Source organism: Elaeis guineensis, chromosome 1 (genome assembly GCF_000442705.2).
Source record: "Elaeis guineensis isolate ETL-2024a chromosome 1, EG11, whole genome shotgun sequence".
Classification (NCBI taxonomy): Eukaryota; Viridiplantae; Streptophyta; class Magnoliopsida; order Arecales; family Arecaceae; genus Elaeis; species Elaeis guineensis.
Window position 1 is genome coordinate 3163455 of NC_025993.2, and position 16693 is coordinate 3180147.

The following is a 16693-nucleotide window of genomic DNA, read 5'->3' on the forward strand; positions in this document are numbered from 1 at the left end:
TTTTTACCGGATTAATGTTAATTTTAATAAAAATTATCCAAATAATATTCTCCTAAAATTATTTTTTAAAATACCGTCTAAAATAAAAACTTCTTCAAAAAAAAAAAAAAAAATTTATACTGACTCACCAACCTGACCGTCAACTAATGATCAAATGGACCATAAAATGAGTCATCTTATAATAAGGTGACTTTATGAGTCACCTTATAATAATAAGACGACTCTATAAATCATCCTATTATAGAATCATCTTATTATAAAACGAAGTCGTCCTGTAATAGAACGATTTTGGCCTCCACACTCCATGTTACTATTTCAGACTCAAATTTTTCTCCTTAATTAAGTTATATATTATTCTTTTAATATTTTATTTTTAATCATTTATTTAGGCATCAACTAGTTATCTTGATTGCTCATTTAGAACAGTACGAAATACCTTCCGATTTAGATTTTAGTTTGCAGCAGCAACTTGACATGGGTCGACCCATGGGATTCTCCAAGCATCTCCAACTTGATGAAATTGTAATTTTGATATTCTCCAAGCATCTTTATCTATTAAAAAATTCTCGACTTTCTTGAGATATAAATTCAAATTTCTCCAACCCTATTTATAATTAACATGGCAGGATCTTTTAAAAATGATGGACAATCCCAAACTCCACCCTTATAACTTATATCAAGGTCAATAATTAATTTTTTGTGCAACTAACAAAAATTGTAACGTATGCTTTTAGATGAAAAAAATTGTAACATTAATTTTAAAATAATATAATCCAATAGTTGATGATTACAAAATTTTTTAGTAAAAAAAAATATACAAGTATCACACTATCGAGAAGCGTATATATCAAGATATTGGGGCCTCTTCCATGCTCGCCTCTCGTAAACACGTGTCATCTCTAGCCCCTGGCGTGATGGCTCAGACACGATATCGACGGGTGGGGAGGGAGGTGATGGCGTGCTCGGCCTATCAACATATGCCTGGCATCTATCTCGAAAAACTCTCAATCAACCCTTGCCTCTGACCCTCCCATGCTGATCGACATGCTGCTCATCGAGTCGGTACGATGTGTCTCCCGACTCGCTCATCCTAAATGATATAGATGCATCATCTACGGAGAGGTTGAAGTCTGAGAAGCCAGGGTATGAGGTGTGCTGGACATATGAAAAGATACTCGGATCATCTACTGATGGCACAGTTTGAAGTCATCTATCCTCTGAGACGACTCACATAGTATCGATAAGATGTCTATAACATCGATAAGTGCTCGATCCTTACATACAACAGTGATCGAATAGAAGCCGCTCTTTACTGTATGATATAGCGATATGATCCTTTGAAACTGTCAGTATAAAAAGAAAAATAAATATTATTCATAAATATAACAATAAAAATATAACAAAAAGAGATAAAAGCAAAATGTACTTACCACAATGTCAATCACGTTGCTCAAAGGATGGAATCTCATCTCGAGCCGCTCACTCATTAATGACAAGATGACTCACCTAGTGATGCCTCTGCATCACTACAGATATGGATCATGATAATCCATCATGGGGAGCATGGATGGATCAGCTACAATTAAATCCTCTCGCCGCTCCCATGGGTCAATATGCTCCCGATGCTCTCAAATCAAATCATAGCGATACATATGACTGCTCATAATGTACAATATTATAACAGTTGTCAATGAACTGCTTTCAATCTAAATTTTTGCTGGCATATACAATAAATAAGTGGGAGCATGGGTAACGTAGTAACTGCCACTTCTTACATATGCACGTGCATGCCCCTAAGTTGACTGTCTATATATAATCAGTTTCATTGGAGCTATAATACCTTTCTCTCAACTGAATCTCATACAAATCTGATTAATTATTGTACTTAATCACACAATGCTCCTTAGACTTCAGCTGACGTCCATTTAATTTTCATCTAATCTTATCAGTGAATATCTTGCCAACCTCCCTTCTCCATGCTGCAAGTGCACATTTGACGCTAAACTACTTCGACAAGCGTTCGAAGGAAAGATGAACAAAAGTAATGGACAATGAGCGAACCCCTTTCAATATCTTATTAAAGCTTTCAGATAGATTGGTATTCATTATCTATACCTACATCCACCTGTATCATGCACCAACGATCATTTACTCAAATCGTCAAGTGGATATGTTTCCAGATATTGGAAGCAATTGGATTATGTTCTCTCAATGTATTGCATGCTTCGATCAAATTTTTCAGACTGATTTTATTTTGCAGTTTAATGTAAATAAGTCAAAAATACAGCATCATGGAATCGACTGCTTATATTAGCCTCAATATGTCTAAGACATAATCTATGATACCCATATGGTGTTGTTTATCCAATAGATTCATCTGAAACTGCAGCTAATATTCTTTTGTGTCGGTCTAAAATTATGCCAATCCTCATACGTCACGTGCCACATAATAGTGCAAACGTCATAAAAATCATGACCAACTACTACAGCTCTTGCCTTCACAAATAGCAAATGCGAGAGGATAGATACTTTCATTTTCATCCCTTTCCGTAGCAATCATGAGAGTATCCTTATATCGATTGTATAGATGCGTTGCATCGATACTAATCAATGGGCGATAGAATTGGAAGCCCTGAATGCATGGACCAAATGTCCAAAAAACTTAGTGGAACACCACTGTGTTTGCCTCTATTATAGAAAATTTTACAAAATCTACCACGGTCCCCTCGTTAGTACGACAAATTGTAGCTAGTCAAGGATCCAATGTGTTATAGGACTCTGTCCAATCTACAAACAGTTTGTCCATAACAAGTTGTTTACCTATCCACATCTTTTCGTAAGATGCCTCGCACTGCCATGCATCACGTACATAAGCGTGACTCGAATTCAGGAACAAAGGGTGCCTCATATGGTGGGATATCATCTTCTGCACTAGACTCTCCACTACCACTGCTATCAAACTCTGCATCATCATTCCATCTTCGTTATCAGTAGGATTAGGATTATAACTAACAGCGGCATTATTTTCAAATAAAGTTATATCGACCATTATGATTTCCAATCCTCCAAGTCCGACATGTGTTGCATATGGCTGATTAAGTGGTACAGGATCATAAGATTTGTGCTTTACATACTTCACGGTAGCTGCCACATAACTAGGATCGGTTCGATCCCGATATTATCAAATGCGGTGTTATATGGATATTGATATGCAAACTTTGCACCTATCATGCACTGAGGACTATCAGTTACGGATACTGTTGGTCTACTAACAATACATATAGGGGTGCCTCCGTACTCATACACAGCTCATCGGCCATTGAAGCTGCTCAGGTAGAGATCCCCCCATCCTCAATTACGCAAGTGGGACAGATACAGTTTTAGATACACTCACATGTTGTTCACCACCATTCAAAATTCTTATAGCTGCCGACTCAATAAAAATCTTAACAACTAAAAAAATCCTCTATGATGGGATGCCCAAGATGGTGTTCATGTTCTCATTATTTTTAATAGGTACAGCCAAATACCGTCTAACAGTATGAATCAAAAATTTATATAGTAGGAAAACTCCACAGTGATTGGGGTTTCATCCAGTGACAGCATAACAGACTCGCATAAGTTCTTGGTATATTGCATTACGGTCTACCATGATCATCCAGATCCTTCCACCATCACAATATGCACCGTTAGCATCATGACTAATCCTTCCATCCCAATAGAAAATAAAGTGACAAGACTTGGATCCATTTTGTTGAAAATTTATTGTGAGAAGTAACTGTATGAACATATGAACAAATGTTTACTAGGAGGAAGTACTTAACATTTAAAATGACTTACATAATAAATGCATTCTATCATCAACTAACAGGTATAGAAGGTCCTATCCCATTGAGGAATTGCATTAATTCTATAGGTCAATTACAGTAATCAAATAATATGCAATAGGGACTTAAAAAAATTTCGACAGTATTTTTTTTTAGTTCTCCCTAAACGGCTGAAGATGTATGAGAAGAACTAAAAAAAAATGCTGTCTGAAATTTTTTTTGAATCCTCTACATATCGTTTGATTACTATAATTATCTATAGAATTAATTATAATTTTTAAACTGTTAAAACTGGATAATCAATTGACCAATATACATAATTCTTTCATCAGTATAAAAATATATAAATATATGAATGCCGTAGAATATGTACATTAATTAAAAGATGAGTTTATGATTTTATGTAATATATAATTTTTTTAAAAATAAATAACTGAGTAGAAAAAACTAGAACATAAAGCAGAGCAAAACAAGAGCAAAAAGAGACTTAAAAAATATAATATCTATTCCAATAAGAATCATTAATTAAAAATCAGCAATCCAAAATTTTCATTGTAGTTAGGACTGGAAGTGGACCAGGCTAGGCTGGGCCTTACCCCTATCCGAGTCTGGCCTAAAAATTCTTTTCGATCTTCAAGTCGGGTGTAGACCTGATGATTTTAGGAAAAATTAGGCACGGGACCATTTCTAACTATGGACATAGGATTTGTCAGTTTAATGGAGAAGGGTTAGGCCGTGCAGACCTCCCCCTATAATAGAATAATACAAAGACCTCTCCCTCGGGTGCTCTCCCTCTTGTGCTCTCTTTTCTCAAGAGCCAATCTCCTTGAGATCGAGAAAAAACAAAACAAAACTGAAGACCTAAATCAAAACCGATCTACCTCAAGTGCTCTATTTTTTCAGGAAAACCCAAATCAAAACCTAATAATGACCTCTGATCTCCCTCGGGTGCTCTCCTTCCCCACGTGTCTCTCAAAAACTAGATGAAATAAAAAGAAAAAGAAGTGAAAAAAAAAAATTAAAAGCTTGGATGAGCTTACCTTTTTGCACCTCCATTGATGCACCTGGCACTTCTCCGATCTTCCCCCGAGCGAGAGGAGCTCTATCTCGATGGTCGTGGATGGGAGATGGAAGGGGCATAAGAGAGAGAAATAGAGGAGCTCAAATGCAGCAGTTGGAATCCTAGACACGGAAGAAGCTTGGAAGGGGAACTCTGTCATGGTAAGAGATGGTGCGAAGAAACTGAGGGAGGAAGAAGGGTTATAAGGAGGTTTAGTCAGTCATCCTATCATAGGGCGATTGATATAGTCGCTCTATGATAGGACGACTTACTGAAGCACCCTACCATAAGGCGACTATCCCATGTGGCCTTCTACCTACTCACCAACATGGCAAGAGGAGGGTGAATCATCATAAAATGTCACCCTATTATAGGATGACTTATTGTTGGACAGCATTTGATAAAAAGTTTGGAAGGAGCATTATTTTGGTAATTTCTTAAAAAATAAACATTATTTTGGTAAAATTTTCCATCATCAAGGGAGTAATTGCAAAGGTTGGGATTTTTTATCAAAATATTACTATTTTTAAAATAATTTATCAAAATAATATCTTTTTAAAAGTATTTATCAAAATACTGTCGGAGACAAAATCGTCCTATGATAGGATGACTTTCTGTGCTGACTCAGTATGTCCAACATCAGGTTGGGTGGATGCGTTGGACAACAAAATTACCTTATAATAAAGTGACTTTATGAGTCACCTTAAGATAGAGTCACCCTCGTAGAGTGACTTAATGTGACTTAGCCAAAAAAAAAATCCAACCTCCCTCTTCCCCAATGCGAGAACCCCCCCTGTTGGGTATAAAATACCCCCAGCCGAAGTTCATAAGGAGCCAACTCTCCCGAGATCCCTCCGACTTTGTGCGGCATCTTTTCTGGATTTCTCCGACAGTCGAATTTCTGACCTGGTACGATGCTTTTCTAAACTCCCCCAACTGTCTGAGCTATGATAATGCCCTTCCAAACTTCTCCAACGACGAACTTCTTCAGTCGTCCACCGGACTGCTTCAAATGCTCTCCGGGCTTCACTATCTACCGACCTTCTACAATGATCGACCGTTCTCCGAACCTCTTCCAGATCTCTTCCAGCCATAACAGATTCTAATCCGAACTTCCCAGACTTCGTCCACGGTCAAACTTCTCCGAGGATAGATTTCTACAGCAACCCGACTCCACCCATATTTCTACAGCGGTCGACCATCTTTTTGATTTCATCCGAGCTCCTACGGGAGCCGGACCTCTACCCCGAATTCCTATTGCAGGTAGACTTCATCCGAGCCCCTATTACAAACGGTCTACTCCGAACTCCTACTACAAATGGTCTACTCCGAGCTTCTATTACAAGCGACCTACTCCAAATTTTTACTACGAGCGGTCCACGTCGGATCTCTACTGTAAGCCTCCATCCGAGCTTCTATTGTGAATGAATTCCTTCTGGATTCCTGTCGCAGGCGGACTTCAGTCGAGCTTCTTCAATAAACGATCTCCATCCGAACTTCTACGAGAATCAGACTCCGACCGAACTTCTGTAGCGGATAGATGTCGGACGAACTCCTACGACAGACGAGTTCCAGCAGTCGGGCTCCCCCAACAGCCAATTGCCCCCGACGTCTGCCGTACCTCCCCAGCCATCGACCTCAAATAATGTCAGTCGGACTTCAACAACACCGATCGAATTTCCTCAGAACCCTCCAGACCCCCTCCCAGTGGGTGACCCTCTCCAACACCATCCGAAATCCACCACCGGTCGACCTTCTGCCGAGTTCCGCATGAAATCGGATGTCACCAACAGAAAGCTTTCGTCTGAGCTCCTACAGCAGATGACTTTCACCTGAAACGTCAGCGACCTCGAAACATCCGGACCTCTCCCAGAACGACGATGTGAAGAGCCGCTCTGCTTCATCAGGCATCCTAGCCAAGCTTCGACCGACAGATCTGAACTCTCTGACAAGCCACGACAAGAGCCGCCACCTTGCTCCACTCCCTGCAATGGATTCCACGTGACTCCACCACTCTCTGACAAGTCACGACAACAGACACCACTCCACTCCCCGCGACAAGCTCCACGTGGCTCTGAACAGCCCCTGACGCCACTACTCTCCGTAACAAACTCCTCATGGCCCTGAACGGCCCACTACCAGGCGGTTACAAACGTCGCTATCAATCTGTTACGCCCTCCGCCTATAAAAAGGAGACCCCAGATACATTATTCTCTAAGCTCTAATTTCTATCTCAAAATTCTGCTAAAATTTTCATTCGAGCACTCCATTTTTGTTGAGGCAAAGAACTGACTTGAGCGTCGGAGGGTCTTACCGGACACCCCCAACTTCGGTTTAGACTTTCTTTGCAGGTCCCGACGACGATCGCGACTCCCTCAACTCCAGCTTCTCCGACGCCGGTGGATTTTTGCACCAACAGAATTGGCGCTAGAGGAAGGGCTGTCTTTGCAGTACCCTTATTCTTAAAGGAGTGCTCAACGGGACCGATTCCGGTCATCTTCTCCGACATTCTCTTCTCCTTCTTCTACTAGACCCTTACTTGATGCCTCCCCGTAGAGCATCCACCAGACGATCCACGACCTCTGTGGCCAGATCTCAGGCTCCGGCCTCACCTCTAATTTTTCAGGCTCCTCCTCCTTTTCCTCCGGCAATGACGGTCGGAGCGGAACAGTTCGACCTGCTGGTTCAGCAGGTCAGGGGCCTCACTGAAGCGGTGCAGGTCATGAAACAGCAACAACAGCCGCAGGCGTCGGTGCGGTTGGAGAGAACGTCATCGGAATTCCAAAATCCGGCGGTAGGACGGGCCACTTGGGCCAGTCGCCCCGTCTTTCCCGAAAAAATGAATCCGAGGGTGGAGAGCCCTCAATCCGATCACGATTCTACTTCCGAAGGATCTCTACCTCCATTCCGTCCGAAGACCCTCGAGACCCGTAGTCGCGAGGACTTCCTGGATCGAAGGCTCCAGGAGATGAACCGGTGGATTGAAGAACTCCGCCACGCTCCCCCTGCTTATGGTGAGGATATTTGTACTGATCTTCCATTTTCTCAAATGATCATGCAGGAATCGATCCCGGCAAATTTCAAGCTCCTCCAATTCGAAAGCTATGACGGGACCTCGGACCCGATCGACCACCTGGAAGCTTTCCGAACAATGATGCTGCTCCATGGTGCGTCAGACGTCATTCTGTGCCGAGCTTTCCCATCCACCCTGAAGGAAGCAGCAAGGAACTGGTACTCGGCGTTGAAGATGGGTACCATTTTTTTCTTTGATTAGATGAGCCACCTATTCGCGGCTCATTTTGTTAACAGCCGGCATCCCCAGAGGGGTTCGGAGTCCCTTGTCAACATAAAAGAAGAGGGAGGGGGAGTCCATCCGGACTTACGTCAACCGTTTCAACGTCACCGCGTTGGAGGTCCGAAACTTGGACCAATCGATCGCGATGGCCGCTCTGAAAGGCGGCCTTCAAAAGAACGACCTTCTGTTCTCCCTGAAAAAGAAGTACCCCAGGGATTTTGCCGATTTACTGGCTCGGGCCGAAGGATATGCCCGAGCAGAAGAAGCCTTCAAGATGAAGGATGAGGAGACCGCAAGAGAGCGGCAGGCGGGAGACTCGAGTAAGCCCGCAGTCGAAAAAGATCGAGTGAAGCTCGGCTACGTTCTCGAACTCCTCCCGGACATAGGCACGTCCAGACTCCTCCCCGAACTCGTAAACAAAGAAGCCCGGACCGTCGAGTTCGACGGAGCTCTCCTCCCGGAAGATTCCACAGCTACGCCCCTCTCAACGCATCAAAAACTCAAGTACTGATGGAGGTTAGGAAGCAGCTCCCAAGGCCGGAGAGGATGCGCTCGCACTCCGAAAAGTGCAACCCGAATAAATTTTGCCTCTATCATCGTGACCACGGCCATGATACGGAGGAATGTATTCAGCTCTGAGACGAGATCGAGGAGCTCATCAGATGAGGTTGGCTCGACAGGTTCATTCGACGCCGACCTGAAGGAAGAGAAGATCGGCCTAGGGCCCTGCCATAGTCGGAACCACCAAGGAGGGAAGAGCAGCCAGAAGATCGGCCTCCAATTGGGATTATCAACTCCATCTCAGGGGGACCCCGACGGGGAGCAGACCTTCCGCGGCTATAGGGTTCAAAAAATCTACGAATGTATTACCAACAACTTTGTCCTGAATGAGAATTCTTTTCATATTCATGCATTTCTTTTTCTTTTGGTATGAGCTTATAACGACAGGAAATAACTCCCCCATACAAATGAAATTAAGCGCGTTAGGAACAGGAGGAGAACCTCGTCCTAACATGAGCAAAGTCGAAGGCCCAATTTTCTAAAGACCGGATGGGGGGAGAGGCCCTTACAACGGCCCTTATGTGCCCCCACAGCCTTGTTAGAAATAGGAGGAGAACCTCGTCCTAACATGAGCAAAGTCGAAGGTCGGGGAGTCGATATCAGAGCTCAAGACTAAGGGGCCAACTCTCCCGAGATCCCTCCGACTTTGTGTGGCATCTTTTTCGGATTTCTCCGGCAGCCGAATTTCTGACCTGGTGCGATGCTTTTCTAAACTCCCCCAACTGTCTGAGCTATGATAACGTCCTTCCAGACTTCTCTAACGACGAACTTCTTCAGTCGTCCACCGGACTGCTTCAAATGCTCTCCGGGCTTCACTATCTACCGACCTTCTACAATGATCGACCGTTCTCCGAACCTCTTCCAGATCTCTTCCAGCCATGACAGATTCTAATCCGAACTTTTCAAACTTTGTCCATGGCCGAACTTCCCCGAGGACAGATTTCTACAGCAACCCGACTCCACCCATATTTCTACGACGGTCGACCGCCTTTTTGATTTCATCCGAGCTCCTACGGGAGCCGGACCTCTGCCCTAAATTTTTATTGCAGGTAGACTTCATCTGAGCCCCTACTACAAACGGTCTACTCCGAACTCCTACTACAAATGGTCTACTCCGAGCTTCTATTACAAGCGACCTACTCCGAATTTCTACTACGAGCGGTCCATGTCGGATCTCTACTGTAAGCCTCCATCCGAGCTTCTATTGTGAATGAATTCCTTCTGGACTCCTGTCGCAGTGGGGCTTCAGCCGAGCTTTTTCAATAAACGATCTCTATTCGGACTTCTACGAGAATCAGACTCCGACCGAACTTCTGTAGCGGATAGATGTCGGACGAACTCCTACAACAGACGGGTTCCAGCAGCCGGGCTCCCCCAACAGCCAATTGCCCCCGACGTCTGTCGTACCTCTCCAGCCATCGGCCTCAAATAATGTCAGTCGGACTTCAACAGCACCGATCGAATTTCCTCAGAACCCTCCAGACCCCCTCCCAGCGGGTGACCCTCTCCAACGCCATCCGAAATCCACCATCGATCGACCTTCTGTCGAGTTTCGCATGAAACCGGACGTCACCAACAGAAAGATTTCGTCCGAGCTCCTACAGCAGATGACTTTCGCCTGAAACGTCAGCGACCTCGGAACATCCGGACCTCTCCCAGAACAACGATGTGAAGAGCCGCTCTGCTTCATCAGGCATCTTAGCCGAGCTTCGACCGACAAATCCGAACTCTCTGACAAGCCACGACAAGAGCCGCCATCCTGCTCCACTCCCTGCAACGGATTCCACACGACTCCACCACTCTCTGGCAAGTCATGACAACAGACACCACTCCACTCCCCGCGACAAGCTCCACGTGGCTCTGAACAGCCCCTGACGCCACTACTCTCTGCAACAAACTCCTCATGGCCCTGAACGGCCCACTACCAGACGGTTACAAACGTCGCTATCAATCTGTTACGCCCTCCGCCTATAAAAAGGAGATCCCGGATACGTTATTCTCTAAGCTCTAATTTCTATCTCGAAACTCTGCTAAAATTTTCATTTGAGCACTCCATTTTTGTTGAGGCAGAGAACTGACTTGAGCATCGGAGGATCTTGCCGGAGCACCCCCAACTCCGGTTTAGACTTTCTTTGCAGGTCCCGGCGGCGACCGCGACTCCCTCAACTCCAGCTTCTCCGACGCTGGTGTAAATTTGCACCAACACCCCCGATCCCTGACGGCCCTCCCTCCTCTCGGCCTGGCCCCCTTCCTCTTCTTCTTCTTCGGTGTGAGAACCCTCCCTGGTTAGTTGAGTTTTGGTAAATACCTTAAAATTTCTTGGAGGAGGAAGGGCTGCCAGGGATCGAGGAGGGTTCTCATCCCAAGGAGGAGGGAGAGGAAGGACGGGTTGAGAGGAGGGAGGGCCACCAGGGACTGGGGGGTTCTCAAGCCAGGGAGGAAGAGGGGGAGGGGGCCGAGAGGAGGATGGAGGACCATCGGGGATCGAGAGGTTCTCGCATCGGGGAAGAGGGAGGTTGGGGTGTTTTTTTTTTTTTTTTGGCTAAGTTATATTAAGTCACTCTATGAGAGGCGACTCTATAAGTCACCCTATCATAAGATGATTTTTATTGTCTAATGTGTCTGCCCAATCTAGTATTGGATGTGCTAAGTCAGAACAGAAAGTTGCTCCATTATAGGACGATTTTGCCTTCGATAATATTTTGATAAATATTTTTGAAAGGACATTATTTTAGTAAATTATTTTAAAAATAATATTATTTTGATAAAAAAATCCTACAAAGGTTATTTTGTATAGCATCTATGTTTTTTAAACAAAAAAATAAAATTTATATTTATCTATGCATATAAATTAATATTTTAATATATATATTTTTTTATCAAGGAGAAATCCTATTCACTCTCTTATGCTCCCAGTCCCGAAGAGTGTTTGGTTCACAATAAAAATTGAAATCAGAATAAAAATCAGAATAGATTACTATTGAAATCAAAATTAGAATATTTGAATCTACTAAAAATTAAATTTTATAAAAATTAAATTATATTTATTTTTTTAAAATAAAAATTAAAATAGAACTCCTCCCAACTAAATGGTTAGAATGAAAGCCACCAACTTTCATTCTAATTCCACAGTCCAAATCTTTCCAATCAAACATCCCTTTAAAATAAATTTGAATGCTCCAGAATGGAATCTGAGTATTTGTATGATTATCATCACCATCATCATGTAATAATAATAATAATACGATGCAATGCATTAAAAAATAGATGTCATTTCTACTCATGAACTGTATATATATTTTCAATGACAAAGACATGTTATTGCACTTATCGCCCGTCTCATCATTTAGATCATGGAATAAGTTATTAAATAAGCGGTATAACACGCACGCACGCACGCGTGTGTGTGTATGTGTTATAAAAAGAAATTCAATGCAATCTTTTCTCATGTTCATTTTCTATGCACTTTGACTAGTCAAATTTCAAAATATTCACCATCCATGTAAACTGATAAATTATACACATAACACTTCTTTTGATTTCCTTTACCCAAACTAAAAGCCAAACTTATTTATTAACTAAAGAATTATTTTTTATTAAACTCTAAACAGATATCATTTTGAAAAACTTGATCTTGAATTGTGATAATCTCTAAACAAATACAGAGGCATCGAACAAGCCAATCCGATTCTTTGATGTCCTCAAGTTTTATAGAAATTGGGCCGATTGATCTAAGTCCCGGTTTGCAATCCATAGTCTGGTATGAATCAAAGTTTCAGTGCAATGCTGCACAAGATGCGGAAAAAAATTTATGAAGATTTCTTCCTTTGATCGGCTTCAAACTTGAAAAATATTGAATTGATATGGACTGTCTCCAAATGGACTATTCAACTCATTGATGCAATATAAATTTTAGTGTAATCCTTATTGTATTGTCCAATCATACTCTAAATAGGAAGAGCTGTTGTTTCTTTATTGATAACGTTCATATAGTCACACAGGTAGTTAAAGCTATTGAAAGTTCTTGGATGCTCTCTAGCTTGAACCAATCTAAGACAACTTTTTAACAGCTAGAAATTTACAATAAGTTGGAAAAAAGAAAAAAAATTTAAAATAAATTACAAAAATTTTTCTGAGATTTGCAGTTATTACGGTTATATACATTAATTTCGAAAACCTACACTTATCCTCGTGAAATATAATGGTGTTATTCAAACTATTTTAAAAATATGAAATGATCAAATTACCACCCCTAATAAATTAATAAAAAAAAATCTGGATACCTCTTCACCATCTTCTTCCCCCTTTCCCCATTTATCTTCCTGTTTGATTCTCTGCCATGGTCTCACTCCCCTCCCCTTGGATTCTCCCAAATCTAATCCAAGCTTCCTCAAATCCTATCCGATTTCCCCCAAAAATCTCCAATCCCAATCCCTTTTCCGGCAAAGCCCCACAAACCCTCGCATTTGTGTGCTCAAATCCCATGTGAACCTTTTCATAATCGTTACTTTGAATCTACCAAGGGGTCCCAATCCCAAAATCCGCTCTAGAAACTTCTCCTCAAGCTCGCCAGAGAGCTCCTCCGATGTCGAAGACACTTCTCGATCTACTGAATTCTAGCATCAGGAGATCACCGATCCCATGGTGGAGTGTGACGTCTCCGCCCTCGCCAATGAGACCCGTCAGATGCTTGACTCGTTGAGCAAGTCCATCTACCACCTCAGCACCACCCTCATCGTCCTCGACATTAGCCACTTGGGCCTCAGGGCTTGGATCGCCTACAACGTGCGGCCTCCTGATGAGGTCCTATCCAAGGCCTCATGGCCTTCACCTTCCCCTTCTCGCTAGCTTTTCTCATATGCTGGAGCCTTAAGCCAATCACTTTTTTTCAGAAGATGGAGCAAGACCTTGTTTTATATAGATTCTTTTTTTTTTAATTCATTTTTTTCTTCCTTTCTGCTACTTCTTTCCATTGAAGGAGAGCACCTGAGAGACACCAGAAGGGTTTCTTAGGTTTTGATTGAATTTTTTTTTTAAGTCGATTTAGTGCAAGTTGTGGCAGTGTGGTGAAAGAGGGCGGCGATAAGGACGTTGAAGACAGTGACACTGAGCGAAGCCTCACATTAGGTGGTGAAGGCTATGAGGGGGCGGCGAAGACGGCGAGGGTCTCTGTTCTCAGTGATGGAGCCTTCAACATGATGAACAAGGCGGAAATGAGGTTCTGGTGTGCGATTCCAGTGGAGTCAAGATGGTCCTTGCCAACACTGATGCTAGCGGCGAAGAGCTTGTTGCCGATGCCTATCTCCTTCCCACCTCCCGGGTCAGCAAAAAGGCCGACGACTCCATCACCCCTCCGACCTATTTATTTTTTTAATCCTTCTTTCGAGACTATTTTGATCATTTCAAAAAATTATAATGACTCGGTAAATAGATCCAAATTAACATTAATGGATTGACTAACGACATGGGTTAGACTATAAGGTTGATTAAAATTTTAAAGATATAATTGTAGGTTTTGAAAAATATCGAGCGTACCTATAATTTTGACCTATTCTCAGGAGAATTTTATAATTTACCCAAAATTCTATATATATTTTGAATGGCGAGGAGATCTATAATTGGCCTAATTATTAGATTGACCATATCTAATAGGTCCATCCAATAATCACCCACCACTTTAGTCTCCATTTTATCTTTATATTGTTTTGTGAGAAATTATTGGTTAGATGGTTCTACCATACGTATCTTGAACCATCCAATAACAAACATAGTACACCATCCAAAAAGTTATTTTTTTTTTCATTCAAAACAGTAAAATTGTCAGCTACCAAATCGCAATTAACAGTGAAACTTTTTTATATTTAAAATTTCCAATCAAGTTTGGATAACAATATCATTTTTTTCACTAATAGATGATGTATTGATTTGTTATTAGATGATCCAAGATACATATGATGAATTATTATAAACAAACTAGCTTATAACCCCGTGCGATGTACGGGATGTAATTTTTATCTCTTACTATTTTTATTTTTAATTATTTTTAAATCTTTCTATCTCTCGTTCTCTTTCTTCTTCAATCCTTTTTTTACACATTTGACATCCTCCAACTCTCCCAATAGTAGAACCGACAATGTTACCCACTGGATACCACTGTCATCAATGATAACAGCAACTCGAGCTTAGGGCAAAGCAAAAATATGTCAATATAGTGATAGGTGGCAGCTTTGAGAGATACCGATTATAAATTGTCTGGTAAACGTGCCTCCAATTGATGGTTCATAAGAGATTTAAATTTTAGAAATAATTTTTTTTCGATATTGAAATATTGGAGATCTAAACTTTAAAAAATTTTTTTTCCAAAAAATAAAAATTTAAATTAATTTTTTTTTATTTTTTTTTCCCTTCTTCCTCGTGATAATCGAAGATCTTTATTGTTATTCTCTATTTTAGAATAATCAAGATTCTTGTGATTTTTTTTTTTTTTTTCCTCTCTTTTTCCTTTGTTCATCCTTGAGTTGGAGGCTGAGAAGGGTGCCTACCTACGATCTAGTGCTCTTTCACGGGGAGAGAGTGGAGGTAGATTTGCTTCAGGCTCTGAATTCGTCCCTCCTTCACCAAATGCCCAAGCTTTGTCATAGGTACCCACATCTCTTCCTCATGCTGCCCGCCCCAATGAACATTGCAACGATCACCACGATGGCCCCTGCCCCAGCTGAAGCCATGGCTAAACTCGCCGATATCTCCATCTCTCTCTACCATGAATGATGATCTACAATGAAAAGGATTAGGGCTGGTAGCTGGTAGCGATAGCTCCACCATCGATGTTGCCGTAAAAATCTAGCAACGATAGCTTCACCACCGATGCCACTTTGAAGATCATGCTCCAAAAGTATCTTGTTGGGAGTTGCAATTGGAGATGCTGGCGGCCATCGGTGGCAATATATAGTTTGGAAAGCCGGACTGAGGGGAGCTCACGTGCTAGACTCGTGCATCGCCACACGTGGGTGGCGAAGAGGGTGTACATGTTGTAGCGGGATCTTTTGGGGCTTTGGCCTTGAGGTAAAGCTGGGCACGGGTGAACTTGAAGAAGTTGATGGCGGTGATGAGGCTGTCAGATTTTACTAAATCGATGGGAGGCAATGGGGTTACTATTGTCTTCATAGAGGACGGGGGATGATACTTGATGTGTGGAAAGGAAGGGACTGGGGGGTTGCATGTGCGGAGGTGGGTGTGATCGATGAGGAGGACAGAGATGCGATACATATTCATGAAGGATGATACTCGACGTGTAGGAAAGAAGGGGTTAGAGGGTCACATGTGCGGAGATATATAGAGAGAGAAGATTAGATTAGATCAGATCAGATCAGATCAGATTAGTTTTCTCCCTGTTTGTTACCTACCGTGCGTGTACCTCAGGCATTTCGAACAGTCCACTGGACCCGGTCCGTCTGATAATTTCTCCTGTAAGCTGTAACCGTCTTCCCTTTCCCTTTCGACGCAACTGCCCTTCTCCCCTCGGCTCTTCTCCCAAATTCCAAAGTCCCAACTGTCGTTCAAACCCTAACCTAACTCTCCTTCCCTTCCCTCCGCCCTTCGATCCCCCGTTGCCTCTTCCCGTGAACGCGCGGTAAGCTTTCTCCGCTGCCAAATCTCTGCGTTAATTGCCCGCGATCTCGCCTCTCTCTTGCATGGGATTCGTCCCATTGGTGGTTTTCTTTTATATCTTTTACCCAATTTCATTCGGTCTGGGGGAGGAGATTCGTGGTTAATTATCGTTGTGCAATTTTTTTAGGGTCTGATGTTTTCCAGTTTCTGGACCAAAATCTATTCTTTTTTTGTTTGAATGGTTATATTTGATCTGCGTTTGCTTTGTATCGGCATTTACTCCATTTCATAATCGGATTTTGAGAAATTTATCCTCTCCTCATGTATATTTAGGTCTTAGCT

General features: G+C 42.2%; 1 protein-coding gene across 7 annotated transcripts in view; it reads left to right on the forward strand.

The window, feature by feature from the left end:
• The first annotated feature begins 16186 nt into the window (after positions 1-16186).
• Positions 16187-16693, forward strand: part of LOC105036427 (phospholipase SGR2) — a 53611-nt gene continuing 53104 nt past the window's right edge. For 3 of the 7 annotated variants that reach the window (XM_010912196.4, XM_029262402.2, XM_019848552.3), the window contains exon 1: positions 16206-16373. The gene's annotated coding sequence lies outside the window, so the exon portion shown is untranslated. Of the gene's footprint in view, positions 16374-16693 lie in introns of all 7 variants that reach the window. The other 4 variants (XR_012140839.1, XR_003799712.2, XR_003799713.2 and 1 more) reach the window with 4 other exon arrangements.